The sequence below is a fragment of the Emydura macquarii genome, unplaced genomic scaffold (genome assembly GCF_026122565.2).
Source record: "Emydura macquarii macquarii isolate MOO-44397 ecotype Brisbane River unplaced genomic scaffold, CSIRO-AGI_Emac_v2 contig_2205, whole genome shotgun sequence".
In the NCBI taxonomy this organism is placed as follows: Eukaryota; Metazoa; Chordata; order Testudines; family Chelidae; genus Emydura; species Emydura macquarii.
In genome coordinates, this window is record NW_027132342.1 from 3,829,322 (window position 1) to 3,851,929 (window position 22,608).

Genomic DNA, 22,608 nt, shown 5'->3' on the forward strand with positions numbered 1-22,608 from the left:
TGAATTGCCCTTTGCCAAATGGCTGTTTAGTTTCATTTATCTTTCAAGATAAATCCACTTTTAATCTGCATGTGGTAAATGGTAGTGATTTTAATATCAAATCTGTGATGTAGTGTGATCCTGAAATATTATTTCAAACTAGAAGGTGATGAAGATCCAGAATTGCCCCTCAGTTAAACCCAAGCAATGCCTTGGTATCAGTGAGATTGCCTGGATGTGACTGAGGAAAGAATTGGACTTTATATTGTTACACAGGAGGATTGTTGCGAATTTCAAGTCCTTCAGAAGATTCATGCTATTATCTGAAAGGCAAATAAAGAGGAGGGGTCATAACTGAGACTTAAAGAAAAAATGATGGACCACAAAATGCACAGAGTGGAAGACTAAGGAGGGGTTATAAAGTCGGGTGGTCTTGCACTTGCACTCCCCCCTCCCAGTTCACTCATGCATGCTGTCCATCATGCACTGCGTTGCAGCAGCTTGAAGGTTCATCTCGGATAGCTGTTGTGTCTCTTACTCAACAAATGGGTTATGAAGGAACCTCATGGACGCAGTGAGGTCCAGATAACCATGTTTACTAACTGTGTGCCACATACAGGCCTAGCTACAGCTACACATTGCTGTTCTGGCACTTCTGGCAGCTTCTGAAACATGCAGGACAGTGAAGGCCACAACTATTGAAAGGGATACTACCCAAATCCTATACACTACAATTCCTATGTCTGTAACTGCCAAATGTCCAGCCCAGGAGGCCACAGAGCAATTCCATCCGGACCACAGCTCCTTTTTGGTAACCGCACTCTCCTTCCTCACTATGCTGTCAGCAAAGAGGGTTTGTAGCATACGTGATAGTATGCCACATCAGGATCACACTTGTTCTGAGGTGAACACACCTGGCAGTTTAATAGATATCTGTGCCCACAGTCTGCTAGCATTGTTGTACAAAATGGGCACAATGCACCCAGGAATCAGGCCTGGTGCATTAGAAACTGAGACCACCATTTAGGGCCTGATCCAACATTCAAAATCAGACAGCTTTTCCATTGACATCATTGGGCTTTTGGATCAGGCCCTTAGTAATGATTCAATCACAATGTTAGTTAATTAAAATTAAACTTTATGCTATGACTGAGTAGGAGTTTCTTCATGATTGTATTAGAGAGAAGGGCAAGTTATAATATTTAATTATTATCCTATCATGTCAATTATTTATGTGCTAGATCCTACGACCTTGGCTCATGATGGTGGTGCTGTTGACTACAATGACTGCATATCTTTTAAATTCTGCAACCTGTGTTTTACATTTTAGTGCCAGGGAGCCTTGGTGGTCATTGCCACATCAGATCTCTTGTTGAAGACTAATTGTTTACCATGACACATTGTAGGTGTGATTAATTCATAACTGAGATTTCATCTTTATTATGTACTATAAAAAAGATATAATGTGTTTCCTGATTAGTTGCCTTGTCAAAGAACCCCTGGATTTGAAACAAGTAGCTCTCCTGGTTTTTTTTCAGACTCTCAGAGGTGTATTTGAAAAAAAATTCTTGTAAGAGTACAAAGGGTACATGAGTTACCTGTTTTTATAGATACTGATGTAGAGTGATCATCCTTTGTTGATCACCCTTTGCCATTTGGTCCTGGAAAACTTCTGTAACACACTCCATTGCAGTAAATATAATTTGATAAAATCGTATAACTTAAAATTTGGACAAAAGTGGATTAGTCACTCATACTGCTCATCATTCTATTTCAGTAGCGGGATCTACAAACTACTGAAATATTGGATTGCAGAAGTGTGTACTGCTGGCTCCAAAATGATCTTCCTAATCCCCTCCAAAGTCTGAAGTATGCTAACACTGGGTGTAACACAGTTCAATAGAGTGGTCTGTGAGTACAATTAATTCCGTTTCTGAGGAAAGGTTACAAGATCTGGTCTTATTTGCTTTGAAATAAAGAATGCTTCAAGGTGATCTTACACAAGTTTTTTCCAAATTCTCATTCCTGTGCTCTTCTAAACACATAATTTCCACTGAAGTCAATGAGAGTACTGCCTTAGGTGGGAACTCTAGGATCAGGCTGAAGGAATGGATAAAAGAGAGAGATCTGGAGGACTAAATTCATCTTTGGTGTTACTCCATTGGCTTCAGTCACTGCTGGTAATGGGGGAGTGTAATCTAAAAAGTAAGAAACTAGGAGGTATGAGACAAATAGGCCAAAGCTACTTCCCAAAGGGTAATAAACACGGAATATGTTACTAGGAATGTTTATAGAATCCAAGAATATAAATGAGTTCTCAAGAATCACCTAGATTTTCTCCAGGGAAGGGGAGAGGACTGAGAGGCTATGTGACAAAGCAGGTGGGTGGACATAAAATTGGGAAAACCAAATAACTTAAATAAAGCAAGTTAGTGCCGCTGGCCATTTCATGTTCATAACATTTTTTAGGTTGTATCTTACTACCACTGTTGCAACTGCTTCTAGTTCCAGCATAGAATAAATCAAGGCTTAAAGGGCTGGACTCTTCCAGAACAGTTTCTGCTTCTCTATTGCAGAGATTTCCATCTACTGGCTCATGGCCCCTAATTGTCTTAATTAGTAATTATTGGGGAGGAAGGGAGCCTGTTCCTACTCTCTGCCATAAGCTCCCTTAAAAGGAGAGTAAAGCATTTTCAGGCTCACCTGAGGAAGTGGCTGATGGTGATGGATGCTTAACCTGTGCACAACATGCAATATAAGTTTGAAAGACTAACTAAACATTAGTTTTGTACTCCAATTATTGTAGGAGGGGCAGGTAGCACTGCCTTTATTTAGGTTGCCTGATGCTTCCCAATTATAAGAACCTCTTTTCAGTTGTTTATAACTTTGCCAAACTTTAACCATTTTCCATGCCAGGCATCTGCCTCAGGCTGAATTTTACTGGAAAATGTTGTCCATTTCCAAGAACAATGCTAAAGGAAAATATGTTGCTTTGCCCATGTTAAAAAATTGCCGATGCCCACATAATGGTTTCAGTTTGCTTTTAAAAAACCTAAAGAACATACACACACAAATCTGTGTTAAAAGAACATTATAAAGGTTGCAAAGTCAAGCATTCAAAGTTAGGAAATGCCAGCATTAAAGTTGCCTGTGTAACCTTAATTCAGTCACCTTTTGTGTATGCATTACATTCCAGTTTCTAAATACCAGATCACATACTATTTTTTCCACATGAACCCTGCCTCATTCAGTGCAAAGGATGGACAGTGCTCACTGACTGAACAGCTAGTCAATATATTGTCTCCTTATCATTAGGTGTCTGGCCCTAGGCCTTATTTATTGCACACTAGTCAAATCCTAATCTGCAGACAGAACTATGAATTTCCTCATAGACTTTCATGGTGCTCATCACTAGAGTATCAAAGTGCTTTACAAATATTAATGAATTTATTCTCACAACAGCCTTTCCATCTCTCTCTCTTTGCACCCCAATCCAAAACCTTCCCAGTGAAAGCTTCATGGAAACGGAAACATCTCCACAAAACACTTTGGCTTCAACCTAGCATACTTGCTGAAATTTCATTTTGGCAAAAATGTTCTGACCAGCTCCAGGCATGACCAACAACACACTGCCCCTGCACCACCTTGTCTAAGGAAACCAGGAAAAATCTTCACTGAAATCTGTGAAGCAGATTCCCTTTCTTGGTTGCACTTTGCCCAAGTGGTTTCAATTAACAGGATTCTTTTGGACCCCCCCCAAGGAAATTTTAAGCTACCCTCCTTGGAGTTAATTCTTTCCCCTGTCCAGTGCAGCTACCTCTGCACTGGTGCCAACTGGCTTCCTCTGTGCCTGCAGGTATAAATGTGGCCTCGTTTATTTACTTGAAGAATAAATGATTGAATTGACTGTTGGGAGTTGAATTTATTTTTCCAGGAGCGGACGCTTCACACCTGTGAGTTAGGCCAATAATCCATGCCCTGTAGCTAAATAAAGACAATTATAGAACTTTCCTATTCCTTACAGAGTATAATTTAAGTTACACTTCAACCTGAATAAAAGTACTGTTAAGGGTTTCCATACACATCTCTTCCCCTCTTGGCTTATCCTGCTGCTGTTGATCCAACGTAGGGAGTAGCAACATGCTGAGGAAACATCTTATTTATCATGAGAACAAAGAGTTATAATCTTTCAGTTTGGGGAGACACCATTTTCTTCCTCTTAGACTGAAATAGTGCTCATTTTACCTGAACATGTTGCCAGTTCCTTGTCAAAGGGTGTTCCTGAAAGCTCTGCATCACCTGACAAAGGCAAACACTACATGAAAAGGTGTGGGTATTAGAATGTCTCACTGACCTTTTTGTCATTTGGAAAACAAAATAACATTATGATATAAATCAAAAGGAATTGCACAACAACTGCGCTTCTTGTGACATTGTATTCACACATCATCTCTCCATGCTCACTGCAGTTCTGGTTTTGTGTCAGAGCTCTTCCTTCTTGTCTTTCCTCTCAGACTTTCCCATCTCACGTTGAAATATTTGCTTTTTACCACAATGTCATGTGGCTTGGCTACATGCCATTTAGGACTATATTATCATAATGGGCCCAGTCACTTTCTCACACAGCTAGATTATTCTGCAGCTTGTTCAATGAGGAAAGAAACTTGATGTGCTTCTGCTGTCAACCCCTTTTTAGAGTCCATACTGTACATACATATATAATGGTGTACTTGGCAAAGAGAAATCCCTGATTGCCATATGGGTGGACTTTAGATGATTCCTTAAATAGCAGATGTCATAAAAGAGCAGAGACCTCCATTTGTGTGTCCTTGAAGAACTTGAATATAGCTGCACAGCTGGATTTTATTTTTTAGTTTACTAAATATAATTCTTTACATGTCTAGCTTTATGCACAAAGCTATAAAATTACCTAAAAAGTCATAAAGTCAAGTTAAAAAAATCCCAGAAACAGCCTCAAGATCAAATCCTAAGATTCTTATTCAATTTTGTCTCCGTTGTTATTCAGGCAAACTATTGAAGCCAATGAGAACTGTAGATTGTGGTCTTTATAGCCTGATTCATCTCCTGTTGAAGCCAATGGGAAGACTCTCATTGAGTTGATACAGGCTCATAGGGCTATTGTTCCACCTTTACGTTTAGTATCTTACTCTGTTAGTAGCCCTATTAATGTACTCAGCTTTGGCTGCCAAAAGACTGAAGGGTCCAGCCTTTTGTGTGTGACCCAGAATCCTTGTGTAAAACTACCTCTTAGAACACGCCACCCCCATTTTTGAAAGGTTTGTTTTAATAGCACAGAGGTTTACACAAAATAATGGAAAGTATGAGTATCAGTCGCAGTATGCAAAACATATTTGTAGCTGTAGTTGGTTCTCAACAAAAGTCGACAACTTAAGACAGGACAGATAATGTGATACCTTTTATTGTACCAAGAATAATTCACATAATCTTTACACAAAAATATATGCCAAAGAAGGGACCTTGTGGCCCCAAACTTGTGTATTCTAAATTATTCTTGTTCCAATAAAAAGTATCACATTATCTACCTTGTCTACTTAAACATATGTTCAAAGTGATGAATTAGTCTTTATTTTTAGTTCATTTTATAGTGTTATTAACTTGTGGCTCATTTAACTTACGCAACTATTTTCTGAGTTATAAACATGTATGCTTTATATGCCAAATTGAAGTATGATCCCTTTGCTCTGCTAGCTGGCATGGACCACCCTGTGCTAATCCTGGATGCTTGGGCTTAATGCAGGGAACAGGATTCAGCCAATACTGTGCACGCTTAATTTTCCTGGTGTTTATCCCAGTGACAGACAGTTACATGGGAGCATGTGTAGAATCCCCTTCTTTTTTTTAATTAGGAGTTTTTCATTTAAGTTTTCAAAAGAGTTGCCGTAAAAATTCCAGCTGTAAATTTTGCACCCATGTTTGAATTGTGGTAAAAAATGTTATGATGATTGTTAATAATAGCACCCAAAATGGCTAAGCACAGTACAAACAAATTGGAAGCTCCTGCTCCAAAACGTTTGCAATCTAAAAACAGTGCAAATGGATGAAGGATGTGGGGAAAGAGATACTATTTAAATAAAGTGGCCAGTGTGATGATTGGCCCTCTATCTTGGTACTTCTGTGTCGCATGTATATAAAAATTGCAGTTACATTACAGAAAAACTTAGTTTGGGTTTTTGGGGGGATTGGAGTGGGGGAGAAAAAAGGTCATTGGTGTAAGGATGGGGCATATGTAAAGAAAGGGAAAAGTGCGGGGAAGGTAGAAATGGGAGACAAGGAGAAGGAGAAACATAATGGGCGGGCAGGGAGAGTGGGCAACTGAAGGGTTGCTGTGGTAGGAGAGAAGGAATGCATGGGAACAACAATCAATGGCAATTCAGAAAATGCAGGGGGAAAGATTCAGAGCTTTTGTTTCTGAGCTGAGTGGATAATACTGTCAGGAGTTTGTCACGGCTCCTCCTAAATGCTGCTGATGTTCCCATGTGATTTAGAGAGTGGAAGAGAAGGCTGTTGTGAATGTTTCAGGTAGATCCCTCAGAGGCCAGTGGAAAGGGCTAGAAGGTCCTAATTTACAAATTAAAATATCCTTAACTGCCTTTGGCACTGGCTGTTGGGAAAGTCCAGAAAATCAGTTTTGCTCCTGCAGTTCATTTTGTGGATGCAAATTTTACTGGGGAAAATTGAGCCTATAGAAAGGGAGCCTGAGCCAATAAAGTAGGTAGCTTTGTGTTGAAATTAGAACTGAAGAGCTATGTTCACCACTGGGGTTAAGACTGGTGAATAGACCCCTATAGACATAAGCAAAAAGGTTGTTCTGACCTTGTTTGTATTATCCCTGCAAGCAAGCTCATCTTGGTCTGTGATGCTGACTATAGGAGCCCTTTTCTTGAGATATATGCAATAAAGGACATGCATGTCATACATTTTTGCAGATGGAGAAACTGAGGCTCATAAAGGCTAAAGAGACTTGCCTATGGTCACACAGTGAGTCAGTGGCAGAGCCAAGAACAGAATTCAGAATTTCCATGGCCACTCCCCTGCTCTAAGCACTAGATACGTTGCCTCCTGAGGCTCTATTTGAAAAGTAAATTGTCATGGTACAATCTTTATTACTGTTTATTGTGTATGGATTTAGTTTTGTTTTACATATTTTATTAGAGTCAGAGCATTTTGTAATGAACATATCAAAGAGGACACAAATGGAAAAAACACTAGCTAGCCAGAGTGAACCGCAGTGCAATTATTGATCCAGGTTAATTGCAGGGGCGGGGCTTTGAGGGGTAATTGCAGGGGCGGGGCAACTGCCCCAGCCTTATAAAAGGCAGCCAGCTGAACGGCGAACAGAGGGGCGGCTAACAGAAGGAGAAGGAGGGAGTTTGCCTGGGAGTTCGCCTGCGGAGAGAGCCCACTGCAGGTTTTTGCCTTTCAGACGTTGCTGAGCAGGAAATTGAGCATCTGAGGAGGCTCTCAGAGCAAAGATACGGAGAGGGAGCGATCCGTTGTTGTCACCTGCACTGGATGTGCTATGTTTGTCTTCCTCCCACAGGATAGAGATGACTTCGTTTGTACCAAGTGCAGGCTGGTTTCCTTATTGGAAGAGAAGGTTAAAGGAGTAGAGACCCAAATATCAACCCTGCGTTGCATTACAGAAAACGATGTCTTTCTCCATCAGGCACAGGCAGAGTGTAAGGAAGATTCAGAAAAGACCGGGCAGGCAAAACTGAAGAACGGGGAAGAAAATAGGCAGCATGTGACCTCCCGAAGAAAGAGAACCCATGTGCCCACCATGCAGATAGAAGTAAGGAATCGTTTTCATCCTCTCTGCACAAGTACTACGCGGAGAATGATTTGGAGGACCCTTCAGAGGGAATGGATCAGAAGGAGACCCATTTGATCAGAAGGCAAGGGATGCATTCTCCTAGGGACGGGGGTTCCACGACCACCATTCCGAAGAGGAAGAGAAGGGTGATGGTGGTCGGGGACTCCCTCCTAAGGGGGATGGAGTCATCCATCTGCCGTCCGGATCAGGAAACTAGAGAAGTGTGCTGCTTGCCTGGAGCTAGGATTACAGATGTGATGGAGAGACTGCCAAAACTTATCAAGTCCTCAGACCGCTACCCCTTCCTACTTCCTACAAGAAAGGGGGAATTAGTGGGTTGGTCCAATAAAAAGATATTACCTCACTCACTTTTTCTCTATAATGTCCTGGGACCAACAATACTACAACAACATTACAAACCTCTTTTAAAACATTTCTTACAGCAGTTATGTTTGTCTTTTTAGCCTGGGACTTTCCTTATGTTTTGAAAAATGTTTAAGAAATGCCCGGTGACAATAACCCCAGATGACCTTGCAAGCTGAGTAGGACTCCATTCTCTACAGCAGTTCCTCCATTCACCCCCATGTGGCTTCCTCCCTCCCATTCCCCATGCCAGAGCAATGTCCTCATTATGGTTCCTCACTTCCTTTCCCCTCTGATTGGACACACTGGAACCCTATAAGCCATCCACACCTTGGCCATCTAGAATTTAGTGAGCATCAGGCCACGAACACATTACAAAATGCTATTGGGCTCCTCGCACTTTGTGAAGTTGGCAATGGATGGATACCAGTAAATTATTATGTGTGTGTATTTGTAATGCATGCATCGACCATAAAGACTGTATTATGTCAATGAAAAGCACACTTAATACCTAGATAGTTCTACACTCAAGTTCCCCCTCAAAATCAGTCTAAAAACACCACTCTTCAGGAAAACCAACAGAATAAACAAATTTGGCCAAGCTATTCTAGAGTTGGGATGAGCCAAGAAGAGATGGAAATCTTCAAAAGATGAAAGAGCCCTAATAGTTTTTTAAATTCCCTATCTCCCCAACGCCATATCAGATTTGCCCCCCAAACTTTTCAGAAAATTCCTAACCTTGGTTAAGAACTGACCTGAAATGTCAAATGGAATTTGTTGTTATGTGCAAAGTTAGGGCACAAATTATACTGGGAAGTTACAGAGGGGTACTCGTGTTAGTCTGTACATAGCAAACACAACAAGAATCCTGTAGCACCTTAAAGACTAACACATTTCTGTGGGCATAAGCTTTCATCAGATGCATGAAGTGGAAATCACAGATCAGAGATATATATGTACAGCCAAGGGTAAGAAACATAACAATGGGGAGGGCAAGTGCTATCAAAGACAGTTCAGTTAGGGTAGATGAGGACTATTCACAACCGTTGATTAGAAGGTGAGAATGTGTGTACAGTGACAATTACTTCTTGTAATGAGAGAACCATTCCAAGTCCCTATTCAGACCTAGTCTGATTGTGTCAAGTTTGCATATGAGTTCCAGCTCTGCGTTTCTCGCTGAAGTCTGTTTTTGAAATTTTTTTGTTGAAGAATGGCAACTTTCAAGTCAGTTACAGAGTGTCCTGGGAGATTGAAGTGCTCTCCTACTGGCTTATGGAGGCTACCATTTTTTATGTCTGATTTGTGTCCATTTATTCTTTTGCGTAGTGACAGTCTGGTTTGGCCAATGTACATGGCAGAGGGGCATCTCTTATCTGTGATTTTCACTTCATGCATCTGACGAAGTGGGTTGCAGCCCACGAAAGCATATGCCCGCAAAAATTTGATAGTCTTTAAGGTGCTACAGGACTCCCATTGTTTTTACTGGGAAGTTAGTTTCACCATTAACTCGTCTCTCCATAATGCTGTTTTTTTAATAGTTACACGATACATGCTGATGGAGGATGACCCCCTCATTTAAATTGCAGAGTTGGTGTTAAAATTCAAGCTTAATTTTGCTTTCACTTATGCCCAGGCCATCTTACTGAAATCAGTGGAGTTAAAATAAATGAATTTGGCCCACTGAATTCAAATGGTTCATGTAAGATTAAATGAGGGCTAGTTTTCTCTCTTGGCCTGTTTCTGATCGCCAAAAAGAAAATCTATTTTCATATTTCTCATCTGCAGCTGGGCAATCATTTCCAATCATTCCTGTGTTCCACTGTGTACTCTGAGACGAGTCTCCATGCTGAATACAATGCAGCTAAGGCACTTGTGCTCCAGAAAAAAGATGTGTTGGAAGGAAAGAATATGTAAACAAGGAAACATATATTCATGTACAAAATTCAAATACTTCCCTTTAGAATCTACAATTGTAGCCACTATATCTAAAGGCTTAATCATATACCACTACATAGCGTTTCATGTGAGAGTTTTAAATGATTCCTCTTCAGATTACAAAAAGCTGCTATAAATGGAGGGGGGGAGGAAGAGTCCTCTAAGATATCATAACATAATGCAGAGACACAAACTACTGAATTCTGCCAAAACCACTTTTTGTTATGTCAAAATGAATTTAATTGCTTTAAATTTACATAACATATTTATGAAGGAAACTAAATTTATTAAAGCATTTAAAAAAAAAAAAAACTAGAACAATGAGATCTTGGAAAAACCCAGCTGGAAGGATGTTTTCTCCTTATTTATTTTTATGTAAAACTTTCCAATCTCTTTCGCTGCTGATGTTCTTTGTGAATTTTAATGCTTGTAAAAGGTGCCAGATTGATAGGTGTGGTGATTAAAGTCATCTTTTTTTTTATAATATCACAGCTATAGTTGGGACAGTGGAAGCTGTCCTGCTAGTGTATCTCAACTTTGTCTGAGAAGGACAGTGTCTGGAAATAAATGGATAACTCTAGCTCCATGATTGGCTGTGCTGCAAAAATGTATGACATGTATTTACCTCACATGGGTTTTATTAGGCTTAATGAAGTAATCTTTATAAAATACTTTGAATTAGGTGAACAGGGTCCAGAGCTAAGGTCATTATTTGAATTCATGAACACAGCCAAAAGTAAAAATGACTCTAGTTTTGAATGTTGTCTACTGCAAAAATGAGTGCTCATAGATCCAAAAGGTCAATACAATATGAATTTTAAGAAGTACATTGGAAAAATATTCTGCACATTCTCTATGTTGTAACTTTCTGCCTTATTATATATTGCTTTTAACAAGAAAGATAAAGACCCTATTATTGCCCATATTATCTTGAAACAAAACAACGCATTTCTTCTAAACAAAATAACCTTTGCATACAATGTACAACCTTAACTTAATCCTTAACTTTTTCAGCTGAGCCATGTTTGTACCAAGCTATCATATCAGCCCCCTTAATATTTTCCTTTTCTCAGCCTACTAAGACTCGAAGACAAGCTAGAAATTTAGCATGATATGGAGACTGTTTCCTAGCACAGCTTCTCAACCTTTTCAGCCCAGTCCATTAAAAATTAACTTACTCAGACATTCTGTGATTTTAGGAGCTGTGCTGAAATACGAACGGAATGTCCAGAAGTATGTGGGAGAACATAGGTGAGAGCACATTAGCATCCAAAAATTTAATGCAATCCCAGTGAACCATTCCTATCTCTCCAAAGCAAATGCACAGATTGTCAAGCAGATGTTTGTTCTTCCTACCTATCTGATCCGATGATCTTATTGTATGTCTGTTGTCTTAAAATGATGTCCTTCTGGGAGAGCAGAGGAGCCAGAGCTCCTTTTCAAGACTATACTTGCATGTGACACACGAGAAATTCTCCTCATACTCTGTCCCATACAAACGGACTGTGTTTTCACTTAATTTGAACCTAAGTCAAAATTAATTAAACTACCAAATTAGTGCAGAGAGATAGTGACTGGAAGAAGAGTTCCTTATATTTAGGATGAGGAAGTTGAGAGGTCTGAAAGATCACTTGTATTTTGGAAGATGTGTCTAGGATGTATTCGGAAATTAATATCCAGGACCGAAAAGAACCCCAATATGGCAAAGACGAGGCTTGGCTCATATTGGAAGAGCCTTGGCTGATCCAGAAAAATCCCAGCATGATTTTAAGTAAGGAAGGGAGACTTCAAAGGCATCAGACCATAGGTTAAGAGAAGGGTTCAGTGTGGGGAAAACAAGCCATGATTAGTTGAGTGTAGCAAATATTGGCTACAGCAGATACAATATCTTTATTTTTTCCAGGGGAAAAAAGGCTGAGTGGAAGTTCTCCATTTACAATGGAAACTTGAACAAGATGGTTCACAAATTGCAATGTGTTGTTACGCAGACATCTTCAAAGGGCATTAAATGACAAATCCTCACAACATTCAAGAGACATGCATAGACCCATTCATATTTCACAGATAGGAAGATGGAATAGAGAGGTTGTGACTTGCCAAGACCCCAAAGAGAGACAGAATCAGAACCGGATTAGAATTCAGGACTGGTAACTGGTCCTGTGCTCAAGCCACTGCCTCATTCCCCTCTCTATAAGCAGTATAATGGTGGATCGGTTTAAATTTTCTTGTAATGTGTTACATTTCTAACACTTCATCTCAAAACAGCTGTCCCAAGAGTTTCAATGACAACCATGTGACTGTGTAATGAGAATATGAGTTAATTTTGTCAGGGTGACGTTGGTACTTTTGCAGGGTAAGAAAATAAGAAATTCATTAACTAGTTTGGTTGCTATAATTTCTTGTTGGTTTAACAGGTTTCCCCATTTTGATGGCTACTATTTTGTTAACTTAAAGAGAAAATCAGCCTAATATAGACCCAGGTGGGACTCAATAAAATATTCTGAGCCATAAAATCATCAGTCATATACTAATCAGTCATATAGTTTTTATTTTTTTAAAAAGGAGTTGTTAATTTAACAAAAGCTTAACTACTCTTCATAAACAATTTTTTAAAATAAAAATAGAACTTCTCAGTACCTTTGAAAACTCATTCGGACAGTGAGCTCATTTGCTGTGTTCTAATCTACACAGTTAGACTGTCAAGATGGTCAGTCCATGTATTGTTCATTTATATTTAAGACACCATTTTCATTTGTTTCGTACCAGAGCTTGCTTAGGTGTAACTGAAGACAGAATTTAGCCTTAAGTGTTTAATCTATTTTGTAGTTAGGTGCAATGATAAGAAAAACATGTATAAGACGACATAATTTTTTCTTTAATGAACTCCTCTCATGCTGACCTTGTATCTGTCTAGTTATATTAGATTACAAAGGCTGAAATTTAGGCTCCTGTTCTGCAAATTGATCCACACAGACAGGTCCCTGTACCCACAGAGAAACCCATTGACTTCACTGTGGATGCAGGGATTCACTGCTGAAGTGTTCGGGGGTTGATGTGTAAGGATTTGAGAATTTGTAGTTGCTGTAACATTATAGCTGTTATCTGGTGGCTTCAGTTATAGTCCTTTTTATTTCTTTATTTGTTTTATATACTCTGAACTTTTCAGAACATTGATTTTTTGGGCTGAAATTTTCCATGTCTGTGAGTGTTTTTGGAAAGTCTGAATAAAATCCTCCCAGCCGTGTTTGAGTTTGGCAAGATCGGGGGGTGAGTGGGAGGGAAAGGGAAAGGGAAAGCTTCCCATTTGCAAAAAATAAATTTGAAGACTACATTGTTTAGAAAGGACTGCAACAAAACGTTCTGAGCTTTTAAACTCAGCATGGCCCTAAGTGCATTTGCTTGGTTTGAGCAAAAACAAAACAAACCAGCAGCAAGCAACCACACCCATCAACCCTGTGTTTCATTTAGTAAAGATAAAAGGTTTGAAATTTGTGACCAGAATAGGTTTGAGAGAATATCTATAATGTATAATATATGTAGAATATCTACAGATGCATACTTAACTGAGCCTATGTATAGTGAAGTACACAGGATATTGGTTTAAAGGAAATTGGCTTCAATGTAAGCCAGAAGATCATGTAAAGCAGGCAGACTGATGGCTTCCAAATTCCCTGATGTCTTTAATTTAAAAAAGAGTAAGATATTACATTTTTTAAAACCTATAAAATGATTGCTGATACAACGTTAACGTTGCAAGATCAAGCACCCAAATGTGAGGAAATACTAACCATTAAAGTTGATCTAGCACCATTAATTCAGCCAGACTGTACATAGGTAGTGGTGTTATGGTGAAAGGTGCTAATGGCTGCCAGCAGGAGAGTCTACTTAGATCCAAAGACTATCACAGATGTCATTAAAGCCAATTTTAGGGCATGTCCTCATTGCAAAAAAAAAAAAGAGAGACATGCAGCAGTGAAAACTGACTGGGGCTCATGCTATGGGGCTCAGAATAGCTGTGTAGATGTTCCAGCTCAGGCTGGAGCCCACCTCACTGGGTTTCAGAGCCCAAGCTCCACTTTGGGCTTCCATTTTCAGCCCTGTATCTCGAGCCCTGCAAGCCGGCATCAGTTGATCTGGGCTCTCAGACTCACTGCCTTGCGTCTTCTTTTGCAGTGTAGATAAACCCTTACAGGCTCAACAGAAGGAGCAGCCTCGCCCCTTTCATATATTGAAAGAACTGGGTACCCTGAGGCAACCGCTGCCAAGGCACTGATGAGGTCACATGGCAGGTCAGAGCTCAGCCTGAAGAGTTTCCCTGATTGGAAACGCAGGGCCTAGGACATCAGCTGAAGGCTATGTGGGTTAGAGACAGAAAGCTAGGAGAAGGAGTACGTGGGATTTTGAGAGGAAGCAGAAAGACGGGGCTTCTGGGGTACAACTGAGGATTTCTGAGCAGGGTAACTGCCTGCTGCCATTTCTTTCTACTGTGTTCAGGAAAACAGGATTTTATGTACATATTTTGTCAATAACAAGATTACACCAACAGTATGCTTGATTCGTATGACTGATTTTCTCAACCCAATAGAAACAAGCATGCAAGGCCCTGAATTTTGGCTAACCACTCAGGCCAAAAGGGGCCAACAGTATTTTCTAATTACCATTCTTCCACTGTGTTTACAATTAGCTAAAATACAGGATCGCATGACCCAGTTAACAATGCCAGAGCACCTTTTATTTCCGGAATTTTTTAACTTTTGAGTTCTTGATCTTGCAACCTTACTATTGTATTTGTGCTGTTGTTATTTTTATTGAATTTAATAATACACATTTCTGGAGATAATTAAAAAGCAGAAGGCAACTAAGTACAGTATTTTATGAAATGCTACTTTAAAAATGGGCATAAGAATTTGTAATATAGAATAAAAATGAACCTTAGAACTCCTTCATCAAGAAACTTTCACAAAGTATTGGGAGATGATGAGGAGAGGGACAGGGTGGAAGTGACATTTTTATGTAAACCATCCTTCCAGAAGGACAAAACTAGACATTACCACAAGCTGCTAAGAGAAAGTGGGCGGCTAGAGCCTCTCCAGTTTAAAGGGAGACATTTCTCAGCTATCGCAAAGAGAAATCTTTAAATATTTTAGGGAATGTGATTAAGATCAGCTCTGTATGAGCCTTCCCACCACTCCCATGGGCACAGATGATGGGAACTGCTCAGGGGAAATGATAGGATCATATCCCTCCATGATGGAGAGGGATGAGGGGTCCAAAAGCTACATTGTCCTGGACAAAGTTTCTATAAATACAATATAACATTTTGCCTCTCTAATGCTCTGGCTGCTGTGATATTGGAGCTACTTGGTTTGCTTAGAACGCCAATCTGTCCATATAGTTTATCATATTCTATAGCATTTCTGACTACATGCTTGTTCTGTCATTAGAAATATCCTCCCGCAAAATCTATTAAAAATAGGGGAAGTAGTAGGAGACTTTTCTTATGCTTCTTATATATTTTTATTTATGATTTCTTAAGAATAAAGTTTTGGTTGTGCAATCTTCCATTTCAGGTATAGAATTAAAGTGGGAAAATACCTCAGAGGTCACATAGTCCATCCCCACAGCTAGAACATTATTTTCCAGTTCTATGACCAGGCTGCATTTCAATTACCAAATCTAAGAACTTCCAACCATTCTCCCACATATACTCTTTCACAGCGTAGGTGTCACTGTTAAGTAATTTATCCTGATATTCAGCCTAGATGTTCTGTTGTTTAAATTCATCCCATTCCTCCTAGTTAAACCTCTGTGTACAAAGGTAAGCAGTGTCTTTCACTCCCTGATCTGCAGTCATCTAATATGAGTTCATTTATCATGTCCTGCTTAGCTGTCATTTGCCCCAGGATGGTATAAATTAGAGATGTCAATTTTGCGTTTCCATGCCATTATACCTCCTTTGCACCAGTGTAAAAGTATTAAAATCACCTGAGATTCAGATGGAAGGATGCAAAAGTAAAACTTTATTTTTATAATATCATAAATTAAAATGAATAGGAAGCATTCTCCCTCCAAAAAATCACCATATATATTTATGTATATATAATGTAAATAGTATACGTTTGTATATATTAATTCTCTTTTAGCATTACTAATTATTTCTCACCAATGTGATTGTAGCCTCAATATGTTGTATAATGAGTTTACACCACCATGTAACTGGTGTAATGCAGTGAAGTATCAGAATTTTGGGGTTTAGTAGAGTGTTTCTGGGAGGGGAAGAGATGGGAGTCTAGTAATTGTGTGACTGACAGATAAATTTTTGAACTAGAAATTATTAAAGTGTTGGGTTGTTTGTTTGTTTTTTAAACAATGTGAGTTGCTGGGAACTAAAGATAGGTGCCAGGTAGGTACAAATAAATAAATATTTAGGCCCAAAGTGTTCAGTCCTTAATCAGATGACAAACTCCCATTGAAGCTATTGTGAGTTTTGCTTGATTAGAGACCACAGAATTTGTGGGTTTTATTTATTTATTTATTTATTTAAATCTTTCCACATTAGTGGATCCCTCCAGATGCTTCTCTATTGTTGTTCTTCTCTGAACTTTCTCATTTATGTGGTAATTTTTCTGGTACTGAAAAGCTCAGAGATGACTACAGTATTTTAGTTGCAGTCTTACCAGTACCAGCAACTGACGTGGCACATTTTCTTTAACTGAGCAACCTGTTCTTTCAGGATGGAGACAAATACATTAATGACTGTGAATGATGGCCCATCATCTACCCCTAGGGGGGAAATCACTGAAACGCTGAGGATCTATCTACTCTTTACTCACTACTATCTACTCACTACTCTTTTAATCTGTTGAGAGAATGCAGGAGATCATACGGTACAGTCCAATGTGCATCTTTCACTTGCTTTTTCAGTGCTTTGTGGACCCTACCAAGTGGCAAACAACAATGCCTTCCCAACTTTTTCATTATATGGCCAATTTTGCAAGAGGGAGATGTTCTCATGGATCCACTTCCTTTCCCAATTCCCTGGCCCCCAGTGTTTGTTTCTTGAACTGCTTCATTCTTGGGGTTCTGCTCTGGCACCAGCTCACTCCCACGAAGAACCACTATTCACTGTAACCAGGGATCTGTGCCAGATCCATCAGTCCCAACCACCAGAACACCCCATACTCCAAGAATGGACCAAAAGCTCTCCAGAGGACATCTTTACCCTATCTTGAGCACAGTCTCCTTTCCTTTTGGGTTCGACCCTAATCAGAGACATTGTGATTCTGGAGGAAGAAACTACCTTGAGAAGATGAGAATGCTTGCCTATCCCATCCAGCCAGAGCATTCATCCACTAGTACCAATGGATCCGCTGGTTGAACTGGATCCTACCTTCTCATCAGCAGAGTCAGAGGCTCAACACAAAACATCATCTCTACATAGCGAGGCTAGCCCAGACAGAGATTCTCAAAGATCTGGGATCCATCCTCCACCCAGATATGACTATCCAGGGAACTGGTGGTACCCAGTCCATGAGGCTCTCTGCGACTGGTCATACTGTCATTAATTATGGTCCATGGTATTCCTATGCTAGATACTCTGGATCCATGCCTGAATCCAACCTCTCCTCTCCTAGCCAACATCAGCCTGTTCCATCGGAGTAAGAGAAACGTAGGGCCAAAAGGGACCTGAAGAGGTCATCAAGTCCAGCACCCTGTGCTGTGGCAGAACCAGGAAGAAAAAATTAAACCAGATCTGCTGGGACTGATGGTTCCAATGGATGTATTCTCCTGTCAGATGAGGCGATTGCCCTCCCTACCTGTTGACCACAGGCAGTATCCTGATATCCAGCTCTATGATTTGTACAGGCGTAAATACCTGCCCTTTCCTGGTTACTATGCGGCCAGTCCGCCGTCCAATCTAGTATTCAGTAGCTAAGATAATCTAAAATCAAGATCTAACCTATAAGTAATATTTATTATTCAATTAATTTTAAAATTAAATTAATGAAAGGACAGTTAAACATAGTCAACAGGTCAATAGTATGAAAACTAAAGCCCATTGATAAAATTTAAAATATGGAGAATAAATATATCTATATCTAAAATATATCTAAAATCCACAGGATACACGAAATGAATGTTCGGCTTCACTGTTTATTGCTAAAAAGAGCCAACATATCCGTCGTAGCATACATAGCAAGTCTGCACACACTTTCTTTAAAACTTTTAAATTTATCAATACCTAAAATTTTAAAAATTTCATCATTTCTTTCACTCCATTTACCTCTCGCCCCAACCACAAATCCAAAGAAGTGGATGATCTTCCCACCAGTGAGCTGCAGCACCTCCTCCTCCAACTCAGAGTAGTATGCCTCCTTCTCAATGTGGGCTGCCTCCACACTGTCAGCGTTGTCTTCCCATCTAACTGTGACATCCACAACGGCTACCACTCCTTCCTTTTCAATAATGAGGTCGGGTTTTCTCAACTTCCCTTCTTTATTATGAAGGTAAGGTTCAATCCAAATTTTACATCCTTTATTTCCTACTTTATCAATTAGTGCTTTAACTATCCTATTATGTCTTTTAATTCTTGCTTCTTTCATTTTTATGCACTGACCAGAGATATGAGGAATTGTCTCTTTGATCTTACCACACCATCTACATAACCTTCCTCCATCTTCCGTCCTCTTGCTAGAGCTTCCCTGGTGGGAAAAACATTCGCTCTCGTTTGCAATGCCGCAATCAGAGAGGAGGACCTGGCCAAGCAAGGATATTTTAAAAACGAATTACTAATACAATCATTTTTAAAATATTTAATACCAATTCCCTGACATCTTAAATTACTCCATTTTAAAAACTCTTCATCTCTCCACGTTTTAGGATTAGCCGTTTTAGCACTATATATTAAAATTTTCTCCACTAAATTTTCCCCAGCATATAAAAACGAGAAATCTATCCAATCATCTTTGGAGACAATATGTCTCCTCCATTTACGAATTAACATGTTTGGAATTTGGGTACTAAATTTTGTAACTGCTAAACCCCCATCTCTAGTTCTAGCATAGAATAGCCCGTCAGTTGTACACTGGGGAAGATGTAAAATCTTTTTAAGAGTGTTCCTAACTAAAACATCTAATTCATTTAACATATAAAGTGGTGGCTCGATTAAAAGTAATTCATAAAAAACTCTCGTTAAAATGTAAACTTTTTAAATTATCAATTTCTGCGCAGGTTTTAACGGAGCCTTACATAAACTTTCACACCAATCAATTAATTTTTCCTTAGGGGAATTATTAGCCACTCCCACCCATGGATCTATTCTTGCACCTAGATATCTTTCAGACTCACCAGGTTGAATATAATCAATTAATTCATCACCTAATCCCCATTTATCTTTTGGGTTGATAACATATGTTCCGATGCTTGGGAAAATATGAAAGCCCTTTGTCTTTTTAAAATTTACTTTTAAACTTGAATTTTTACAAAACTGATTAAGAATTTTTAAATTCTTAACCATCCCCTTATAGGACCTACTTAATATAGCGATATCGTCGGCAAAGGCCAATGAAGTTATCTTTCTACCCTGCACTATAAAATCATCTCCTTCATCTTCCAATTTATATAAAAGAGGGTCCATGGCTATATTAAATAAAATAGGGGAGAGCGGGTCACCTTGCTTAACTCCACTCTTAATTAAAATAGGTTCTGTCTTATCCTCACCAACACTAATTTCAGTGTAGCAATCTGTATACAAATCCTTTACAATATCAATAAAACTCTCTGATATCCCAAATCTCTTTAACCCCTTTAAAATGTGACCATGGCAAACCGAATCAAATGCCTTAGCAAGATCAATAAAAACAACAGCTATTTCGTCTTTATTTTTCTTGGCCTCTTTAATTAACTTTTCTCAAATCGATATATTTTCCTCACAGCCAGAGGCTGCGATAAAACCTTTTTGTCTGGGGCATAATTTAACAGCACTTGATAATCTTTTAGCTAAAATTTTTGTATACAACCTAATCCAAATCGAACCAATAGTCAATGGCCTCCAAGATGATATTTTCTTCAACTCTTGTGGATCCTTGACTTTAGGAATTAGGATTGTACGATTGCCTTTAAAACACTCTGGAATCTGTCTATTTAAAAACCAAATATTAAAAATCCTTACTAAAATCCTACTGTCTAAATTATAAATATCCCATAAATCCTTAACCTTAATTCCATCTGGTCCAGGAGCACTACTATTATCAATCTCTCTTAAGGCTTCTCTAATTTCATCAATTGATAAAAGCCAATTTAAAATTTCATTATCTACCACTTCTTTTACTTTTGGCCATCCTCTGGTATTCCCATGTCCTTCTCTACCCAAAATTTCTTTATAATAGGTTTCAATCTCCTTAACTGCTATCTTATATGTCGCTTTATCAGGTTCTCCCATAATGATCCTAGCCAACCTTTTCTTATCTTTTTCAAAGAGGGTTTGATAGAATCTAAATTTAGCTTTTCTCCCAGCATATTTTCTATTTCTATTATATTTATCAGGAGGCTTACCCACTTTTCTTCCTTGTTTCCCATTATCATTCTGTATATTATTTTCTTTATTATTTTCCAAATTCTCTACATCTTCATGAGGAGAGTTCATCAACAATTTACATAATTCCTCAAATAATCCCCAACCTTCTGCTACAGTGGCAGAAGCATTTAATTGCTGTTCAATAAAATCCAATTTCTCTAAAATACGAGCCCCATTACACCTAACTCCTGTTAAAAACCTATCAATTAAAATTTTATCTTTTAAAGGTTTAATTTTCTCACGTGGAGGAATATCTTCTAAAATATCTCCCATCCCGCCCTCTTCCCATAAAACCATAGACTCTTCATCCTTTTTAACCTTATTCTTGGCCAGGTCCCTCCTCTTATCTGATATTTGCTTATTTGTTTTTGTTTTTAATTCACTTTCTATACACTTATTAATATTTCTAATCCCTGCATATTTTATTTCAAGCTGAATCAATAACTCAATTTCCTCTTCTGTCCATACCCGAGAGCGACTTGTTTTCCCAACCACTCTAACTTCCTTTCTTTCCTCATTCCTCACCGCAGGATGCCTATGTCTGATGTGTTGACTCCGCCCCGAGCGAGTGTAGAAAGCAGACCCACAGACCGTGCAGGCATACTTCTTCTCTGAGTTATCCACCTCCTTGGGCCTGCACTTGGGGTAGTGGCAAGTTATGTTATGGAACTGCGAATATTTACCACATTTTTTGCAAATAACTCTTATTGAAGTGCTTTTATGTACATTATTTATATGCTTCGCCCATTTACCGAAACTAGCTAAAATTTGTGAACATATAGGGCAATTAAAACAATCTACAGGATATTCTAAATAAAATATTCCCTCTTTAAATGAACTACTCTCTTTAAAACTAGCTGTATTCATAAAATTTGTATTAAAATTATCTCCTAAAATATTTCTTCTATTTTCCATAGAATCATGTTGTAAATTATTAAAATTGGTATTATTATTATTAAGATTATTAAATTCTATTAAATATGGATCATCAAAAGAATCTAAATATTTGTCATAAAAGCTAGATTTAGAATCGATTATCTTAAGGTCACTATATAAAACATTCGTAAAAGCCATCGGTAAAAGATTAAAATCTAAAACTTGGCTCTCACTAAAATCCTCTTGTTCCTCCCGAACAACACTCTTCTCTCCAACTCGGAGATTAAAATCATCCATAAAACCAGCTATTCCATCTTTTACTCTATCTATAGCATAAGGAGATAGCATCGGTCCGGCTCTATGAATAATACCCCTAATCAATTTAACACTACTAGCCGGGGCGTCGAAACTAGTAGCGGGGGTGTTTTTAACCCGGTCCAGCGCCAATCCGGTATGAAATAAAATTTCTGTTTTCTCCATAGATTTAAAAGATACTACCCTTACCAGGGGGAGGCTTACCCTTTCCAGGGGGAAACTAATCCGTTACCAGGGGGGACTAACCCGTGCCTGGGGGAGGCTAACCCTTACCAGGGGGGCAGTTAGGTGTTGGGGCTGCCCTCCCTACCCCCCCCCCACAGCAGGGGGGGTTCGTCCTCCGCAATCAGCCTGGACTCCGCCAGTTACCGACTCTCACCACGAGGAGGTTGCGGTTGGACTTGCCAATCAGAGACTTTCCTCAAATGAGGGGGTCCCTGCCAGCTTAATGCCGAGCCCTAACGGGAGGGTGGAAGAGAACTCGGACTCTATGGAGAGATACTTTCAGCACGGCTCTCGCCATCTCTCCAGCACCAATTATTCACCCCACCTCACCCTCAGGTTCTTCGGGAGGGGACTCAACCCCTCCGACCGTCCGGGCTCAACAACTGAACAGGGTCCAGAGATGCATGAAAAGCCATTAAGAGAGCCTGAAAAGCCATTAAGAGGCAGTACATGATTGAGGCAGTACATGATACTCAATATAGGC

General features: G+C 39.2%; 1 protein-coding gene across 1 annotated transcript in view; it reads left to right on the forward strand.

Annotated features, from left to right (window-relative positions):
• Nucleotides 1-22,608, forward strand: part of PDE3A (phosphodiesterase 3A) — a 496,440-nt gene that overhangs the window by 91,226 nt on the left and 382,606 nt on the right. Inside the window, exon 2 of the mRNA XM_067559180.1 lies at nt 11,332-11,383. The gene's annotated coding sequence lies outside the window, so the exon portion shown is untranslated. The remainder of the gene's footprint in view (nt 1-11,331; nt 11,384-22,608) is intronic.